Consider the following 21,710-nt stretch of genomic DNA (forward strand, 5'->3'; position numbering starts at 1 on the left):
TTGTCCTTAATGCAAGATTACAAATCTGTGGCCATCCAGATATTGATGAACTACAACACCCAACATTTTTTTCTCACAAGCCAGGCTAGATAAACCTGCTACTGGCAATTCCAATTTTGCAATATTTTGGAGTTTGGAAGTCCATTTCAGCTCATGTTAGAGAACCTTGCAAACTACTGGGAATGCAAGCCATCAAGAAGCAAAAACAAAAATGATGTACTGACTTTCTGTATTATTCCCACTGCTTCAGTTTACTAAGTGCAGATTGGGGAGACAGGAAGAATAATACAGCACTCCATTGCCACTTAAAATGCAAATAAGTAGATTGTCAAGCCTGCCCCAGTATGATCCCTTAGGAAAGAAAGACCATCAATTCCATTTGGTTGAAGCAATAGGTTCTTTTACTAAAAGATTTTGGCTGCAGTAAAGTAAAAAATCCAGAAGGTTTCTCCTCATCCCAGACTTCCCCCCATGAAGGCTCATTTTTGGCCAATGAAGATTTGTCTAGGTATTTTGAGAATGCTGAGATGTTTGGGGTAATACACATTACTTCTCAGGGTGCATAGTCTTGAGTGCTGGCACATACTGAGCTTCTCTGTCAAGCTGTTTTTGTCAAGTTGTCATTCATCCTCTTCTATTTCCCATCACATACTGGCACAGGTTTATTGCCCATTTGTTCATCCCCCTATGCTCCCACCTAGCATTTAATGACAGGATGCTAGTGAGATGCCAAGCTGAAGATGGCAGATCTGATATAGATACATATACTGGTAAGTACACCCTCCCCCACAAATACAAATCCACAGGAAGAAAATAACTGGAGACTGCACCAAACAATAGAATATTTTAAGAGTCTAGTGAGAACAGTGGGGAAAGTTTTAGAAGGAGGAACATGGTATTGTATGTATATGTATGTGAGCACATGTGTATGATCAGACACTGAATTTCACAAATCAGGAATTACTCTTGATGCTGATGTAATGACTGCTGTGCATGATGTTGCCTAGCAACCAGGCAGAACTAAGCTAGGCTACTTACCAGAAGGAAGTCAAGGTGCTCTTCTAGGATATCGTGCATTGATTTCATTCTGGAAAAAGTCTTTTCCTGACTTCTGTTTCTTTTCATTTTGAATCTATCAAACCTATTTTTTCTTTTGAAATAAAGCAAGAGAAGTTTTGCAAGTTCTTGATTTACTGGATTCAGTATACTAATTAGATATTCTGCTACCATTATACTCTCTGGAGGGCTCCCTAAAGATATTCAAATTAATAAATATAGATTGGGAACAGAAACTGAAGCTTCTATTCCAATTAGGGCATTTATTAGAATATATGAATGGAGTCAGCAAATGGAAAGTTCTTAAAATAAGAAGAAAAACAGTGTCCTTTGTATTTATAATCAATTGTTCCTCTTTTAAGTTCTGTGAATAGATGAAATCTAATCAAATAATAGTACCTTTCAGTTCCCCCAAAAAAGTGATATTTTATATCCTATTCATAAGGATTAAATTTGCCTGGAGATTTGTTCAAATTAGGATTTTGATTCCAGAATAATACATAAAGTTTCAAAAGTACATGGAATAGGATATGTCTGAGTAAAGTTTTTAGTTGCAAATGAAGAAGCAGATCATAATAATTAAGATATAGTCATAAATAATTCCTATCTGAGAAGGGACTAAAAGTTAGCAGATGAATTATTCACTGTGAATAGTTTGCTTAAAACTAATTACAGCAATCAGTCACTAGACAACTATTCAGATGTGTGTGTGTGTGTGCGTGCGTGCGCACACGTGTGTGTATGTGTATGTTTGTGTACTATCAGGATATATCAGGATATACAGGCTGGAAATTTGATTTCCAATAGTAAGTTTCTTCCTTCCCATTTCCACAGTAATCTACATAACAGTCCATAAACATTATGTATACATTTATCCTATATGCACATTTCCATACATATTTCTTTTACCTCTTTTGCTTACATAAACATTTTAAAACAATATTGTTTAACAATAGCACTTAGACTTATATACCGCTTTATAGTGCTTTACAGCCCTCTCTAAGTGGTTTACAGAGTCAGCATATTGTCCCCAACAATTTGGGTCCTCATTTTACCCACTTTGGAAGGATGGAAGGCTGAGTCAACTTTGAGCCTGGTGAGATTTGAACTGCCAAATTGCAGGCAGTTTAAAGTTAATTATATAGTTCACTTCTTCACATATTTCAACCCTTATCCCCTCATAAATCCCCAAAATCATTATCATTTTTATACAATGTCAGCATGCAGAATTTATAGAAATATTTGTTATTTTAATCTTCATCAAACAAGTCATATTTATATTCTTTTTTTTGCTCAATATTGTAACATTTTTCATCCTTTAATATTTTAAAAGTATATAGTATATACACTCACAGTGCTCATACACACACACACACACACACACACACACAACCACATTTATATAACTATTATTTTAACCTACTATATTTTGTATCAATGAATCCCATATTTCACTATATTTGTCCATTCAAACTCTATGTGTATAGGCAATCGACTCAGAGGTAGCAAGTACAATAAAATCTCTTGATCCTTAATTTAACATTAAGATACTATCAGAGAAATTGATCTCCATCTAAATCGTCTTTCCCTTAGCTCAAAAACTTTTCCAAGACTTCAGCAGCCCTCTTTTGTAAGTTCAGTAGTAGGTCGCTTTCCAGGTCATTTTTCATCTCGTGACTTAATATTTGTATTTCCACTCTAATTTTCATCTCTGTCTTCCAGACCACATCTTCTGTTTATTTTCCAGTATTTCTGCATGAGATATAATTTGTTTTACTTCCTCATTCTGTCATTCTGTAGATTCTTCCCAATTATTCTTTTTCATATCTTTTATTTCTTTTTTAAGAAGTCTTTTGAATAATGCATTCACATAAGCACATTTTAAAAGTATTTCTGGATCTAAAGACAGCTAAAGTATCTTTAAACAAAGGATGTGGCAAAAAGTTTTCATTCTGATGATTGCTTTTAGCAGTTTGTTAAGTGAAAAGGAGTTATGCACACAAGCCAGATCTATTTATTTTGCTATACTGGCTTGGCTCATCTTAATGTTTTGTTGACAGTTCTTACAATTGTAAATCGTGATTTACAATCCTGTCTAACAGCATATTGCCCCCAAACAATCTGGGTCTTTATGGAAAGTAAAGGGCTTTTAAACATCCACCAGATTATTTAATCATCTGATTATTCCCAATCATTTATTCAGAAGTAAATTGCACTTCCACTTTGGATTTCTACTATAGATGAACTCTGAAAATTATACTTAGAATTGCAGATTGATAGTTTCCTGCAGAATTCATTTTGAAATATTTATCATTTCTTCTTCATCAGCTTATCATTTCCATTTTTAGAATCATTCGATTCCAAATACTAAAATTGGAAATTTAGAGTAGTAAAATCAGATTTTAGAGGTAGCATTTTGTATGGAATTTGTTTTCTCATAGCAGAATAAAAAAAGGTGTAATATAACTCAGTAGTGCTTCTCCTTTTGCATTGTTCTCCACACACACACTTCTCATTTTGATATTGCTGTCAGAAACCAGTTCATTTGGGGTTTGTAGATATATTGCACTATAGAAATAAATATGAACTTCTATGCTCTGGAGTATCACAAAAAGCATCCTATCCAATTTAACAGGTCTTGAGTGACAGTATTTATGTTATTTTAAGCTTATATTTATTTTTGAAGCTTTTCATAGTTATAGTTATATACAGTATTTCAAGAATTACAGAAATAAAACAATATGTTAGTACATTATTTAAAATATTTTAAAATTGATGGCTTGTAACTTAAGAAATTAATTTAAAACAAGGACTTGTCTTAAATCTATACTACCAAGTGAAGAAGGAATATGTAAAGCACCCAAAAATGGACTAATGTGAATGAACTTCAAATTAATACTATTTTCATTGTTAAAAAGTATTTCAAAACTTCCTAGAAGGTTTAGTTCCTGTTCTGGAAATGTTTACTTTTATTCTTCAATGCTTCTAAAAGTAACAAATCAATTGTTCCCAACATAGTGCAAAATGAAATGTTCTTGACATTGAATGGAAGTAATTAAGACTTGTCTAGAAATTTACGTTTGGTCCTAAAAGTATTCTGGCAATAGTTCACCTTCCTCCACAATTTCACCCAGCTACTTCATCCTATGTAATTCTAGGGTTTATCAAGTTTTCTTTTGATCTTTTTCACTGGAAACGTCTTCTTCCCTCCATGTGGTTTCTAACACATGGTACTCTTTAGGTAATATTTTTATGGCAGATTCAATTTTTAATTTTTTTTGGACAAATATGATCAATTAATGGATTTATTCAGTGGTGGGTTGCTCCTGGTTCACACCGGTTCTATAGAAACAGTAGTAAAACTGGTGGGAAGCCCCACCCACCAACCCCGACGTAATCAAAATGCTTCTGCGTGAGCAAAGTGAGCGCGTGCGCGCAGCCCCATTGCGAACCGGTAGTAAAGGTAAGTAGAATCCACCCCTAGATTTATTGGTTGACTTCTGGCAGATGTAATCAGTGGTGGGTTGCCTCCGGTTCGCACTGGTTCTCTAGAACCGGTAGTAAAACCGGCGGGAGGCCCTGCCCACCAACCCCGACATCATCAAAATGCTTCTGCGCTTGTGCGCACGGCCCCGTTGCAAACCAATAGTAAAGGTAAGTAGAACCCATCTCGGGATGTAATGTCTGTTCAGTAAAATTTACCAAGTGGTCTCTCATAGTGTTCTGTTATAACTGCATATGTCACCTTTTCATCAACTTACCATTAGAGTGATCACCAAGGATTTTTCATAAGGCAAAACTGATGGAATACACTGACATTTTGCGTTATTTATTTGGTGATTTTCCAAATTTTGCTTGCACAGATTACTGATGGCATAATGATAATGTAGTAAATTTGAATGTTTGAGGCAATATGATGTAGACCAAATTGGATGCATTGGAGGATTGCTGGAGCTCTGTTGGAACATTGTTGATAATTTTCTAATTCTTCCATTGAAATCTAATTTGCTTTCTCCATCATTTGATAGTATAAATATCAGATAAAATAAATTTCCTAAATAGGTGGGTATTCAAAAATGTATTTAATGACCCTTTGGAATTTCCAACATACAGTACATGGCAAAGCAAGTTGTTGCTTATTTCCAGCCTCCATTTTCAAATGGGTAATCATGTCCTATAAATATCCTGAATTATGCTAGGAGGGCAATAACATCTGCAAAAACTAAATATGTAAATCTAGAATTACCTTTCCACGGAGTAGTTACATTTGTCCACCCATAGCCTTTCTCATGATGGTCTGCAGTCAGAAGGAATAGCAATAGTAAAATGAATATTTACCTTACTGTAATCCAGCATTAATCTTGAAACAATCAGTGATGCCACTGTCTGAATTGATACATTAACTGAAGTTCAATTAGAGGCTCTAGAATGTATTGAGATAAGAGCAGGGAAAGCTACATATTCTTATAATTATTCTACAGTGTATATAGAAAGTCTACACACACCTATTAAAATGCCAGATTTTTGAGATGAAAAAAAAATCAGAACAAGATAAATTCCGTTGGGCAGCAAACCAAAATGGCGGCTCCACAGTGAACCCCGAGCTTAGGGAGGTGATGTTCGACATTTTCAGGGGTGTCAGGGGTCAGTTAACCATCTTTTGACCCCCTCCCAGCGAGCCAAGGTGTTGCCGGCTCGATAGAGCCATGAATGGAGCCCGAGGAACAGCTGATTGTCAGGGAGGAGGTTAGAGGATGGCAGCAGTACCTGGAGGCTTGGCTGCAAAGACGCCCCCGTTGTTGGTGGAGAAAAGGTCAGCATTACAAACATTAGGATCCCTCAGTTTTTGAGGGATCTGGACACTCCCCCCTTTTTTTTCTGAAGCATGGAAGGGGCTTAATGGGCTGAATGGGCTGAAGATCAAGTTTATGGGGAAGAAACTGAGAATTGTCAGCTGGGGGATGACAATTGGTCTCCCCCTTAACTGTTCCCCCCCCCTTATTAGGCTTAGGCCTAATAGGGCCACTCAGCATAAATTTACAACTTTTGATTGATCCGCAGCCTTATTTGACCATTATTTGACCATCTTGTCCTCCCTGGGTTACCCAGATTATTTGATATCCAATCATTTATTCCATCCTATGACTACACCTTGCTTTTTTCTGAACTAAGCCTCGGCTATCACTGGTGTGAGAACGGGAGGAGGCACAGACACCGAGAATCTTGGACTATGGTGGGACGGACCATCTCTCATTTGACCTTATGACTCTGGTTTGGGTCACCTTGAAAGGGCGGCCTTTGAGACTTTTTTCCCCACCATTGAATAGACTTATTATAATCACAAGACTTCCCATCGTCATGATAGTACGATGATGTCCCGATGTTCTGATGTTTTTAGCATATTGTCTTCTCTTTAACATCTTTTCCTCCCTTATTTAATCTACCTGTTTTTACCATCTCTAACACCCTTTAATAGAAAATGATCCTGTTGCAATATTTTCAGGATCAGACTCAATAAAGATAATAGAAGTTAGAGATTTAAATATATTTCTCTTTAATCATAATAGGCATTCGCTGAATATTCAAGATAGAAGCAAGTAAAATGGGGAGGATGGCTGCTTATATATACAAGGGGTGGAGCCAGGAATGGGAGTGGTAAATTATGAATACATTAAAGTCCAAAGAATAAGTTAACCCCTGATGTTCCATATATACATTATTTACACATTAGAGAATAAGGCATTTACATCTGACAAATCCCCCTCTAAATGCCGGTTCGTTATACAACACCAGTTACATTCAGATTCAGGACAATATAATACATATAATTTAGAAGTTAAATATTTGTGTTGTTTAGAAGGTAAGGGTTTTGTTAATATGTCAGCTAATTGTTCAGAAGTATCACAATGTATTGCTTTGATGAATCCGTCTTGAGATAGTTGTCTCACGTGCTTAAATTTTATATCAATATGCCTGGACCTTTGTCCAATTGCATCGGATCTAGATATTTCAATGGCCGCTTTATTGTCTTCATGCATAATAAATGGTAAAGTAGGTTTCTTCCAAACATCTGTGATCAAATCATTGAACCATACAAGGTTATTTGCAGCTTTAGACAAGCAAACATATTCCGCTTCTGTGGTAGAAGTGGCTACCAGTTCTTGTTTACCAGTATACCAGTAAACTGGACAATCGTTCAATAGAAAAACATAACCAGAGGTACTCTTTCTGCATGATGTATCACCAGCCCAATCTGCATCAGCATAACAAGTAATTTTTGGTTCTTTGTCATTATTGGGTTCCAATATTAAACAAAAATCTAATGTACTTTTCAGATATCTTAAAATTCTTTTGACAGCTTCCCAATGATACAAGGTTGGTCTGCTAACATATCTTGACAATAAATTGAGAGGTAATGCAATATCTGGCCTAGTCCAATTAGATATATAAAGGAGTGAACCTATAACTGATCTGTAAAATGTGTTGTCTTTAAACTCAGGGGAAGATTCATCAATGTTTCTGAGAAAATCAGTTTGCATAGGTGTGTCACATGTTTTGGCATTATTTAAGTTACATTTGTTTAGGAGTTCAATGATTTTATCTTTCTGAGTAAGTTTGAATCCCCTTTTTGTTTTGTTAATTTGTACACCAAGGTATTTGTTCACTCTACCTAGTGATTTCAATGAGAAGTGTTCGTTTAACTTATTTACAAAGATTTCCCTGCTCTCTTTATGCTTTCCAATATATAAAATATCATCAACATAAATTAATACAAATTCAATATGATCATTACTCTTTTTTACAAAGAAACAGTTATCAGCAGTGGTGGCGTTGAAATCCATGGTCTTAAGTACTTTTACCAAACAATCGTACCACCTTTTGCCAGATTGCTTCAATCCGTACAGACTCTTATTTAATAACCAAATTTCGTTCTTATTAGTGTATTGACTGTGTGGTGCTCTTACATATATTTCCTTATCTAATTTTGCGTGTAAGTATGCAGTCTGTATGTCATATTGAAACACGTCCAGATTGAGTGCAGATGCTACTACAAGAGCTGTTTTGACACTCTCTGTTCTCACTGTTGGTGAATATGTGTCAGTATAGTCTTCTGGATATTTTTGTGCATAACCTTGTGCAACTAGTCTGGCCTTGTATAAGGTATTACCTCCTTCTAAATTCTTAATTTTATAAATCCACCTGGTACCTATAATTGTTTTATCCTTAGGTGCGATCGCAGGTGTGAATACATTTAATCCTTGTAAACTTTCCATCTCTTTTTCCATAGCTAGTTCCCATTTTTCTCTTTCTTCACGGGGAAGTTTCAATACTTCCTCATATGTATTAGGTGTTATTTGTTCTTCATCCATATGCATTATGTAATCTTTGTATTTATTTGGTATTTGGTTTCTATTGTTTCTAATATTTCTTTCAGGTTTGCTATGGTTGTCATGCAAATATCTAGCTTCCTTTTTTGTTAATGTGTCTGTCTTTATTTTATGCTGACTATTTGTCCAAGTTTTGGTTTTGTTCTTACTTTTGTTAATACTTTGATTTTCTGTTGTTCCTTCCTCGCAAGATATATTATCTTTGCTTTTATTAGGAAATATTTCATTAAGGTGCAATTTAGACCAATTGGCCTGCTCATGGAACACAGCTGTTCTGGATACTATAAATTTGTTATTATTATCAATGAATCTGTACCCTTTGGTTCCAGTTTCGTATCCCATGAATCTTAATCTCCTGGATACGTTTTCTCCCTTTCTCCTCAATTGTTTAGGTATGTGTACGTCTGCAGTAACTCCAAATATGTGCATGTGTGCTAATTTGGGTTTTCTATTGTACATCACCTCATATGGTGTCTTATTCACAATACTGGACCATGTCCTATTTTGAGTGTAATTTGAATAATGTAAGGCTTCTGACCAAAATTGTTTGCCTAAACCAGCATCCTCTAATGTGCATCTAATCATGGTTTGTAGTGTGGAATTCTTTCTCTCTGCAATCCCATTTTGAAATGCAGAAAATGGATTGGATGTGAAATGTAGCATCCCTCTATCCTTTAACCATTGGGAGAATTCTTTAGACATGAATTCACATCCCCTATCTGTCATAATTTGTTTTATTTTGATATTATGTTGTGTTTCTATGCGTTTGTAGAATTCCTTAAATTTCTGAAAGGTTTCATCCTTGTGCTTTAATGTGTAAACAAAACCATAGCGACTGTAATCATCCACTATTGTTAGGAAGTAACGTTTTCTATAGGTAATTGATGGAGTTAATGGACCAACTAAGTCCATATGTACCAAATCAAAAATATTGTTGGTTGATCTGTTAGATTTTTTTGGTCTGGGACTGGTTTTTAGTTTGGTGGATTTACATACTGAGCATTCCAAATAATTTTCACAATTTTTTATTTTGACACCTTCTGCGTGTTCAGTCATTTTTTGTACTACAGGAAAGCTTGCATGTCCTAACTTCCTATGTAAGATGTGAGCACACTCATCATGAATTGGTTTACCTATTTTTGGTTTCTTCTCATTGTGTGTATTTTTGTTATCATGAGTTATTTTACATTCATCATTGTCACTGTTACTGACATTTTCATCATCTGCTTCAATACAATCTTCCATATTTGAATCAATGTTATGTAACCATCTTTCTTTGGTTATCAGATAGGGTAGACCCCCTTTTATCATCACAGTGCCTACATTTGTTTTGTTCTTTTCTATAGTTGCTTTCCCCTTTGAGAAAACTATATTGATGTCAGATTCTCTGCTTAGTTTTATAGCACTCAGTATGTTGTGAGGTATTTCTGGGATTAATAATACCCCCTCTATTTTCCCTAAACCAGGCAAGGTCACATTTCCTCTGCCTAATACTTGAACCTTTTCTTGATTAGCTACCTTTATCACAAACTTATCTTCTGTAAATGAAGATAATATACTTTTGTTGTTAGTGGTGTGATTTGTTGCACCAGAATCAATAAGCCAATTATTGTTCTCATCTTGTTGTGTTCTGATGCTGTCTTGTTTATTTAGCCCATTTAGTGACCCAGATTTTCTCTCTTTTGAATTTTCTCTACCCCCTCTACTTTCTCTGTAATTTGGTGGACTTCTATATTTGTGTCTATCTGTGGAAGATTGTCTGTAATTGTATTTGCTCCTATATTCTGGCCTATGTCTCTCCCTTGGGACTTTGGGACAGTCTCTTCTACTGTGTTCCCTGGATCCACAATTGTGGCATCTAAAGGCCTCATTATATTTATCTTGAAAGACTACTTTCCTAAAAGATTTGTGTTCTGTTTGGTTACTGGAACGATTTTTTCTTGAATTGTCTTCTGCTATCAATTTGTTAGATAGACTTTCTATTGATAAATATCCCAAATTAATGGTATCTAAGTGTGACATAAAGCTATCCCATGATGGATCAAGTGAATTGATAATAACACTTTTCATTGTTTGATCTGAAATCACTTCCCCCCTCAATTGCAGCTCAGCTCTTATTTTGTTTAGATTTATCAAATGCTCACTTATAGAAACCCCTGGTTTCACTCTAGAAGAAAAGAAATCCTTAGACATTCTTGTGGTTGTGGCTACGCTATCGCTGTGAAATAGATTAAACATGCATTGAATTATTTCTGATACAGTTAGGTTTGGTTTGATGCTATGATACATTGCAGGAGACACGCTAGAAATTATTATGAAAAATGCTCTATGATGTAAACAATCTATTTTTAAAGTCCAAGGTCTTCTTGGAGGACTAGTTATAAAGAATAGTAAATTTTCTTTCATAAAAATAACCTGAAGCTGTTGGTACCACTCTTGTAAATTAATGCCATCAACTCTAAGTTTTGGGAAGTCACTGGGTAAATTCCCCACATTATTTTGTCCATTACTTACAACCTGAGGCAGTCCGTGGTCTCTCAAGTGCAGGAAATTACAGAACGGCATTGGGATGCTTGTAACGAGTCTGCGCGGTTCTCTGGCCAGTTCAAGTCTTTCGGGGCTGTCTACGTAGTTTTGCACATGCGCGTTGCTCATTTCTTCTTTGGCGCCGTTGTGGAAGGTTCTCTCCATTTCAGCTCTCTCGATCCGCTCCTCTTCAGATGAGTCGGTCTCTGGCTCGGTTTTTGGGGCTTTGGTGATGGCGACGGTTCTTCTCTTTCTTTTGTGTGCGCTGGCACTCGATTCTGTCTGCGGTGTAGGACGGAATCGGCATGGCTCTCTGGGCTCGGGTGTCGTCGTTTTCGAAGTCAGGATGGGAGCGTGCAGGTCTTGAGTTGTCGGTTTGATTTCTTGCTTCTTTGTTGATGTCTTGGAAATTTTCAATCTTGGCCCAAAAGCAGCAAAAAGCGTTTTCATTGCTGACTTTACTTGAGACTTTGTTAAATCGTCTTCACTTTCTGATTTTGGTTCATCTGAAGAGTTTGAGACTTCTTTTTCACTTTCTTCGTCTGATAGCGTTTTTCGCGCCAGAAATTTTGAACTGAGCGTTTTGATTGGCTCTGCTTCACTCTCTTTTGAAGTTCGTTGAAACCAAGATGGCTGCCATTCAAAATTTCGCGCGATGTCACATCTTTTCTTTTTTACAACTATTTTCTCAGTAGTCATTTCACTCACAGTTTTTTGATCTTTGGGTTTTTCTTTAATGACGTTTTTCTCTCTCGCTGCTCCGCTGTTTCTCAGCATCTCCTGGAGGTCCGCGATGAGGCTTTCATCATTCTTTTGGCTTTTTAGTATCTTTAATATCTCTGACCTGAGTTCGTTATTTTCTATCTCGATTTCTTCCTGGTCGTTGTTTTCACTCATCAGTTCTTCTTCTTCAGTGGTGTATTCTTCGGATTCTCTCGAAATCGCATTAGTGGATTCGTTGATCGTCTCTTGATCAGTTTCTATTTCTTTGCTGTAGGCCCTGGTGTTGGGCCTATCTTTCTTGGACATTTTTAATTACTTATTGAGTCAATTAACCATCCTCTGCTACCAGCTTGTTGCAATATTTTCAGGATCAGACTCAATAAAGATAATAGAAGTTAGAGATTTAAATATATTTCTCTTTAATCATAATAGGCATTCTATATTCGCTGAATATTCAAGATAGAAGCAAGTAAAATGGGGAGGATGGCTGCTTATATATACAAGGGGTGGAGCCAGGAATGGGAGTGGTAAATTATGAATACATTAAAGTCCAAAGAATAAGTTAACCCCTGATGTTCCATATATACATTATTTACACATTAGAGAATAAGGCATTTACATCTGACAGATCCTTCATCACTCTCAGCTCATTACTATTCTTTAATGTATTCAACTGCGGAGCTCCTTGCACTGCGAGACTCCCCCCTCCCGCAGGTTTGGCCCTCTCAACTATCAAGGGCTGCCCTTGATGACGGGTTTTGGAATCCCGAGAGGTGGTACGCTAAAAAACGGAAACTCTGGGGTTTTTTAAATAGATTTTTAGATCCAATTTTAAGGGGATCCGGGAGGAGGGTGGTTTTTAATAATAAAAATGAGACTGGAGGGTCTCTTAAGGATCAGCAGCCATGCCATTTTGACAGTCCCAGCGGGTTAGGGAGGTTGGGAGTTGTAGGAAATGTTCAGAGGAGGGTGGGACAAGCTATACCTGTGATGGTGGGAAGGGGCAGAAGAAATCAAAGTAGGGGGGGAGCATCACACCAGATGCATTCGGATGGTGACTTGCTCCCATACCTCCTGCTCACCCTGCTTTCCTGGGGATATGAGAGCGAAGGACCCTGGTTTCCGTCTGACATATGTGAATGCCAGGTCCGTGATGAATAAGGCTATCCTCATACGAGATCTTATTGATGAGGAGGGTGCGGACCTGGCCTGTATCACGGAGACCTGGTTGGGGCAAGAGGGGGGAATCCCTCTCTCTGATTTATGCCCCTCAGGCTTTCATGTCCTACACCAGCCGCGACACCAGGGAAGGGCCGGGGGGGTGGCACTAGTTGTTAGAGAAAGTCTGAGTCCTAGGAAGGTCACTGTCCCTCAGATAGGTGGGTGTGAGTCTCTTCTATTGAAGTGGGACCCTGGAGTTCAGTCGGGCTTGTTGGTCACATACCTATCTCCCAGCTATGTTGCCACAGCCCTGCCCGCACTGCTCGATGTCTTGTCTGAGGTGGCACTTGAACTCCCCAGCCTTTTAGTTGTGGGAGATTTTAATCTGCCTTCGATTGGTGAGTCATCTGAGACACTCCGGGAGTTCATGGCCTCCATGGCAGCCATGGACCTGGCTCAGGTTATTCAGGGCCCAACTCATAGGGGAGGACATACACTCAACCTGATTTTTCTATCTGGGCAGTGGATAAATGGTCATGGTAAGGGGGAACTTTTCATCACTCCCCTGTCATGGACTGACCATTCCCTCCTTAGACTAGACTTTCAATCTGCCAACCCCTGCCACTGGGAGATGGGACCCATAAAATGGTTCCGCTCTAGGCACCTGATAGACCCAGAAAGGTTCTTGAAGGAGCTTGGGACATTCCCCACCTCTCAATCCTGCGATTCAGCTGAGGCTCTGGTGGCATCCTGGGAACGGGTGGCTTCCGATGCCTTGGACAGAATCGCACCTTTGCGGCCTCTAACCCGACGCAGATCCCGGATTGCTCCTTGGTTTTCCATGGAGCTCCGGGAAATGAAACGTTGGAAAAGACACTTAGAGGAGAGTTGGAGGTCCTCCCGATCTGAATCTGACCGAACACAGTTAAGAACCCATATTAGGTCTTATCTAGTGGCGATGGAAGCGGCGAAACGTCACTACTTCGCCGCCCTCATTGCATCTGCAGAAAACTGCCCAGTGGCCCTGTTTCGTGTGACCTGCTCCCTCCTCAATCAGGGAGTGAGGGAAGTCCCTTTGCAGGGCAGAGCTGAGGATTTTGTACAGTTTCTGCATGATAAAATAGCTCAGATCCGGATCAGGTTGGACTCTGACTGGGCAGAATCCAATCGGGAGACCAGGGTGGGTCTTGAGAATAATATCTGGATTGAGTTTGACCCTGTTTCTGTCAAGGAAGTGAACAGGATTGTGGGCAAACTTAGTTCCTCCACTTCCTTATTGGACCCTTGTCCCTCCTGGTTGGTTTTGGCTGCCAGAAGGTGACTAGAGACTGGATCCAGGCAATTGTCAACGCTTCATTGAGAGAGGGGAACTTCCCCGCCTCTCTTAAGGAGGTGGTAGTTCGACCTCTCCTCAAGAAGCCTTTCCTGAATCCAGACTCACTTAATAACTATCGTCCCGTCTTCAACCTTCGCTTCATCATGAAGGTTGTTGAGACTGTAGTGGCTCAACAGCTCCCACAGTTCCTGGAGGAAACGGAATACCTTGACCCATACCAATCAGGCTTCTGACACGGTCACAGCACGGAAACGGCATTGGTTGCTCTGGTGAATGATCTCTGGCAGGCTCGGGATGGGGGTTGTTCCTCCATCCTTGTCCTACTTGACCTCTCAGTGGCTTTTGATACCATTGACCATGGTATCCTACTGCAGCGACTTGTGGGGTTAGAGGTGGGAGGCACTGTCTTACGGTGGTTTTCCTCCTACCTCTTGGATCGCTTTCAGTTTGTATGGGCGGGAGGGCAGAGATCCACCCCAAGGCCCCTTAATTGTGGGGTGCCTCAGGGGTTGGTTCTCTCCCCCCTGCTCTTTAACATCTATATGAAGCCACTGGGTGAGATTATTTGTGGCTTTGGGGTGAGATATCATCAATATGCTGATGATACCCAATTATGCATTTCCACCCCAGACCACCCCAGAGATGCCCTTTCCGTGATGTCACATTGCCTGGAGGAGGTACGGGCCTGGATGGGCAGAAACAGACTCAAACTCAATCCCTCTAAGACTGAGTGGCTGTGGATGCCAGCACCTCGGGTTTCAGAGGCTCCATCACTTTTGATAGATGGGGAAAAACTTGCACCCGTTGATAGGGCTCGCAACTTGGGTGTCCTCCTGGATGCTCGGCTATCCCTAGAAGACCATCTAACGGCCGTGACCGGGGGGCCTTCGCACAGATTCGCCTGGTGCACCAGTTGCACCCTTTCCTGGACCAAGATGACCTTCGCACAGTCACTCATGCCCTGGTTACTTCCCGCTTGGATTACTGCAATTCCCTCTACATGGGCCTGCCCCTGAGATGCATCCGGAGACTCCAGCTGATCCAGAATGCAGCTGCACAGGTTGTTATGGGAGCCTCTCGTTACTCCCATATAACACCCCTCCTGCGTGAGCTGCACTGGTTACCAGTGGTTCTCCGGGTCCGCTTCAAGATGCTAGTCCTCACCTATAAGGCCCTTCATGACTTAGGTCCAGGATATTTGCATGACCTTCTCCTGCCTGCCTCTCACCGTCCTGTTCACATAGGGCCGCTCTCCTCAGGGTTCCGACGGCGAGCCAATGTCACCTTGCTGTGCCCAGGGGTAGGGCGTTCTCTGTGGGTGCTCCCACCCTCTGGAATGAATTACCTACTGAGTTCCGGATGGCTCCTGATCTCCACTCCTTCCGTCGGGACTTGAAGACTTGGCTTTTCAAACAAATAGGCTGAGACTGATTCCGGGCTTTATTATTTACTAATAATTAATTATTTGGATTAAATTATGATTTTATTGTACTTGTTTCTTAATTTGTGTTCACCACCCTGAGTCCTTCGGGAGAATGGCGGCATATAAATACATATAATAAATAAATAAATAAATCACTTCAGAATTTTCCCCATTTTTAACATAACATACAAGCTGTACAATTCAATTGAAAAAGAAGCTGAAATACTTAGGGGGAAAATAATAAAGAATTAGAATAATGTGGCTGTGGTTCACACCCTCATATAATAAGGAATGAGGCAGGGGTGAAATCCAGTAGGTTCTGACATGTTCTAGAGAACCGGTAGCAGAAATTTTGAATAGTTCAGAGAAACGGTAGCAGAAATTTTGAGTAGTTCGGAGAACTGGCAAATACCACCTCTGGCTGGCCCCAGAGTGGTGTGGGAATGGAGATTTTGCAGCAATCTTCCCCTTCCACGCCCACCAAGCCACACCACACCCACCAAGCCACACCACGCCGACCAAGCCATACCACACCCACTAAGCCACGCCCACAGAACCGGTAGTAAAAAAAATTGAATTTCACCACTGGAATGACGGTATGTTCAGAATTAACCAATCACATTCAAACTGATAGCAAATAGTAGTCATTACATACCTGCTATCAGGTGAGAAACAAAACATCTTCAGGGAAAAGAAATAAAGTCCAGTTGCCTTTTGAAAAAATCTTTGGGACAACCATGAACTGGATAACTGAAAATCTCCATAGACACTGATTGCCAATGGGAATCCAAATGAGCTGCTGAATGCCCAGACATAGGTTGAATATAAAGGACGCCACAATAAGGGTGCCAGGCTTCTTTTAATTAGAAAGTTTAAGTTATAGAAAGAAGTGAATTATGATGTAATTTTAGATACAGAAGTTCGATTAGAATTATATGTATAACAGCCCAGAGGAATATTGGAAGCCAATTCTTTATTTGTCTTTTCATGTTTTCTGTTCTTTTATTGACTTTTCTTTTGTATCCTTTTTTTTGTCTGTTTTCTCTTCCTTTTCTTCCCTTTCACATTTATTATGTCTTTTTTTTTCTATGAATGTATAGATTATGTATGCAATTCTTTTAATCATTTTTAAAAATAATAATAATAATGAAGTAGCCAGACCTGGACAGTGAAGAATTAAAGTGCTCAAAAGTTTATTGACCATATTTTTGATGTAGAGATTAAACATTAAAGAACCTAAAATATATGCTTGTTTCACATCAATGTAGATTGTCACCATGCCATTAACATAGGCAAGTCTTCTTTGAATATGCAGTATTTTGACAAATGCTATAGCAGGTGACTTTCAGTAGATGAAGACTCCAATTTACTCTCCAATTTCTTTCTAGAAACAGATGAAAGACTGTTTTGAAGTCAATAAAATCCACATTCAATGCATAGAGACCACAACATAACTATTGAAGCATGATGAAAACAGCATGGTACAGGAACTAATGAGGCTGTTAAACAAATTGTGGAGTGTATCCCAGATGAATCAAGAAAAGGGCTGATTATCAAATTGCCAAAAATGGGGTAATTCCATCAACTGTAACAACTGCAGAGGCATCGCATTGCTTTCAGGCTTCAGCAAAGTTTTCTGGATGCGGTAGACAGCAGAAGCTGTATTCCACTGTATTAAACAAATTTTCTACTGTACATAAGGGGTTTCCAGTATGGAACTAAATGGGGAGGTTCAGCTGCCACCTTCAAGTCATAAGCACTAGGGCTGGCCTTCTCTGTTGAACAGCTGCCATACTAGTATGATAGACTCCAGACTCAATCACACCATGTGGATTATAAACATGAATTAAAACCACTTTGACTTGCTGGCTTATTGTTCTGAGCCATATAGCACACCACCAGATTTACAAAGGCAAAATCCACCACTTGGAGAATTCAAAAAAGTTATGAACAACTCAGCATTACCGGTGCATGCCAACCTTCCTCATTTATCATCCAGAAGACTCGAATACAGAAAGTCCCCACTGGCACTTGCGCAACATCTACCCAATGACTTTAACATCGATTCCCAATTCCACAGATGCTTTTTCAAAAGGCAACTAGACTTCCTTTGTTTTTCCTTGAAGACATTTCACTTCTCGCTTGGGTTTGATGCAAAAGGCAGAGTAGCCATACTTTGTTTCATTTTGGTAAAAAGTTTAGTAAAGTGTTAGAAATTACTGATTAGTGCTGATTTGTACTGTGACAATGATAAGCAACAAATAAATATTGTTATCTTATTTATATTCAGGAAATTAAGGCAATCTATGTATGTATGTGTCTCAGTGTGTGTATCTGTATTTATATGTATGTAAATATTGTGTATGAATATATATGTTTATATATACACACACAAACACACACACACACACACACACACAGATATGTGTACACACACACACACACACACACACACACACACACACTTTTTCTTCCGCTCATGGGAGACCTCAAGATTTGCCACAGAAGATTGGAATCTCTCCATGATAGGTGTGAAGTGTTGATATGGCCGGAGAAGAATTTTCTCTTTTTCCTGATCATGGGAAAACATTGCACTGAAAATTCTATTGCAGTGAGGCAGGAAAAAAAGAAAATTCTTCTCCAACCATGTCAACACTTCATACCTATCATGGAAAGATTCCAATCTTCTGTGGCAAATCTTGAGAGTCTCCCATGAGTGGAAGAAATATTGGAGAGAGGAGAAAAATTCTATTCAGAGTCTCTTTCTCTCTTAGCCAAATTCATTAAAGCTAAAAAAAAAAAAAAAAGGAGAGAGAACTAAAAGCTTTCCCACTGATTCATAAAAATACATTAGCTCCCTTCTTGTTTACTCCTCTTAGTTTTGATGTCAGTCATATTTTAAACTTTATCAATTACATTCCAACTTTATAATGCAAAGTGCTCCTGGGGGTTTTCTCTGGGCCAAAAAGCAACTCAGAAATCATTTCACAAACAAATTAGTAAAAAAAAAAAAAAAAAAAAAAAAAGAGGATAGGAACAGAATTTTGTCTGGAAGAACGTACTGCTAATTTCTTTTTCTCCTCCTATGCCCCCCCCCAATAGAGCAAGCTACTGTATGTAAACAGATGACAATCCTCACTTCTTTCCAGTAGAGAAGATACTACCTAGTCAGGTAAAGATATACAATAGTGGCCAAAATTGTGGAAACCTTTTGGGAAAAATGTATTTTTGAGGTTTGATGGCTAATAACACCACTTTTTTTTGGGGGGGGGAGTTTCAAGATAATCATATTCCACTGTTGGAATGGCCTGGGAATAGCCCAGACCTTAACCCAATTGAAAATCTATAGAGCCAACTAAAGAAACTTGTTAGTCAGAAGTGACCTAGCAATAAAACCCAGTTAATAGATGCAATCATTCAATCTTGGTTTCACATTATAACAGCTGCAGAACTAAAAGACTTGGTTCACTCCATGGGAAGACATTGTAAGGCCATAATTCATGCTAAAGGTTACCAAGCTAAGTATTAACTGATGTGATAATTTTTGTATATCTCGTTTTTTTCTACGTTTCACTTTTCTTCTTTATACTGTAACTGCTAGTCTAATAGCAAATCCTTCACAAAAGTTATTGCATTACATTCTTGATTAAATTATCTTTCCATTGATATATAATTTTATGGCACTAGTCCAAAAAAAAAAAAAGTGGTGTTATTAGATAGTTTTAGAAAATACACTTTTCCCAAAAGGTTTCCACAATTTTGGCCACTGCTGTACCTGTAAGTAAGCAACCAAGGTCAGAGAGCACCAAGGACTCCGCAGTTCAGCCTGGAGCTATGTATATTGGTTTCTACTAATAACACACATGGGCATAAAACATTTCAGAAAGCACATAAATGGGAGAAATATGAATGTAGACAAGGAACAACTATATTTCTGCATGAGAGCTAGTTTGGTCCAGTGGTCAAGGAAACAAGCTAGAAAACAAGACACTGAGTTCTAGTCCTCTCATAGCTATTAAAGCCGGCTCGGTTACTTTGGGCCAGTCACTTTCTCTCAGCCCAACACATCTCAAGGATTTTTGTGAGGAAATAGGAAGAGGAAGATGTGTTAGATATGTTTTTCACCTTGGATTATTTGTAAATTCTTTATTTATTAAATTTATTTGCCACCCATCTCATTTTGAAACAACTCTTTTATTGCTTAAAAGCAATAAAATCATAAAAGATAAATATGTGGAAAACAATAAAAATGTAAATTAAAATTACAATAGAATTATAGTTAAAAGATGGAGAGGGAGCAGGATATGTGTGGGAAGGTGGGATTCCCTCTTAATTCATCAACCACTTCCAGTGTGATAGTCCCCTAATGGTGCCCTACATCATCTGGCAGAGTCAGGTATTCAGACTCTTACAGATGTCAGATGGGTAGGAGCTGATCTCACATCATGGGGTAAGATGTTCCAAAGGACTTTCTGAAGCTTCCAAGCAATCACCTTTTCTACCACCTTTTTTAAAAAGGGAAGATGGGAAACTGGAGAAAAGTTGCCCAGAAAGATAGGATCAAGTGATTTTTTTTTTTTTTTTAAGGAAGGGCAAACCAGGGCCTCCTTAAAAGGCCCTAGGAATGTCGCCTCCTGCAGTGAAGAATATATCACTGCTAGAACCCATTAATTAGTCACCATCCTGGTGGCTTCACCAACCAGGCTGGACAAAGATCTATTTGATAGGTGGTTTCACTGATAACATCAGGAATCCTGTCCATTTCATTAAGTCCAACAGAATCAAATTCTTCCCCGATAACTGGACAAGACCTTATCCTGGGCTTCTCACATAGATCTACCCCACACATGGGATCCAATTGGTAACTATAGCAAACAGCAGTATTTTTTCAACCTTATTGCATCTGCAGAGTGTTGCCCTGCAGCTCTGTTCTAGGTGAATTGGTCCCTTCTGGGTCATGTGAACTTGGTTGAACATCTTCAGGCTGCACAGAAGAATTTATTCAGCACCTATCAGACAAAGTTACTTGGATTCATTCTTAGTTGGATTCCATGTGTGGGATAGGTCGATGTGACTTTTCTTGACTCATTGCTCCTGACTCTCCCCATGGTTCACAGAAGAATTACAGGTCTTGAAAAGGATTATTTTTAGGTGGCTAGAAAGCTGCTGGAGGAAAACAAAAGATGACTCTGACCAGGCATTGATAATTGTAAGTCGTGCCTGGTCAGAGTCATCCTTTGTTTTCTGCCAGCGGCTTTCTAGCCACCTAAAAATAATCCTTTTCAAGACCCGCAATTCTTCTGTGAACCATGGAGAGAGTCAGGAGCAATGAGTCAAGAAAAGCCACATAGGTGCAATTCTGCAATCCTATCCAGAGTCCTGGCTGCCCTTTGATTCCAGGACATTACCAAGGCTTCAGGAGAGCCATGAAGCAAAACCTCCAAAATGTCTCCCAGTTCCTTGTGAAATCCAGTTGGTTCATCAATCACCAGGGGAAGAACATTAGAATTGGTCTGGCTTCTCTGCAGAAGGGCGCACTATAAAAGAATCTCATGGACACCAGGGCATGACCTGACAATACAGGGGGATAATATCACATCCACTACCAGATCATATAATAAAGTCAGGGTACAAATAAACAAACAAAATGAATGCCTACAACAGCTTCCCCTGCCCATCAGTATCAGATACAAACTTCCGATAAACTGCACAGTTGGGAGGAAAATACCTCAAGAAAGCAATGAAAATGGTAGAGCTAATGATCATGGATGCAAGCAAACAAGCAAGGTGACAAAGCACAAGGGGTTCCACATATCTCAATTTCTGGTTGATTGGGCAAAGTTGTTGAGTGTCATTATTAAGGTCTGGATGGCAATATCTTATTATTATCCTACTGATTGATTGAAATGCCTGATTCTGATACTGTATTTTCTTCAAATGAACTGATCAATGTTAAAGATTCATATAACTTGCTATGCATAATATATAGCTTTGTATCATTTTCTTCAATAAATAAATGAATAAGTAGAAAGAGTTTTACTCATTTAAGTAGGTTCTCTTTATTTAGTTTTTAGAACTTGTGTGAAGAACAGATAAT

Source organism: Pituophis catenifer, unplaced genomic scaffold (assembly GCF_029215685.1).
Source record: "Pituophis catenifer annectens isolate HBS135680 unplaced genomic scaffold, rPitCat1.0.hap2 SCAF_8, whole genome shotgun sequence".
NCBI lineage: Eukaryota > Metazoa > Chordata > Lepidosauria > Squamata > Colubridae > Pituophis > Pituophis catenifer.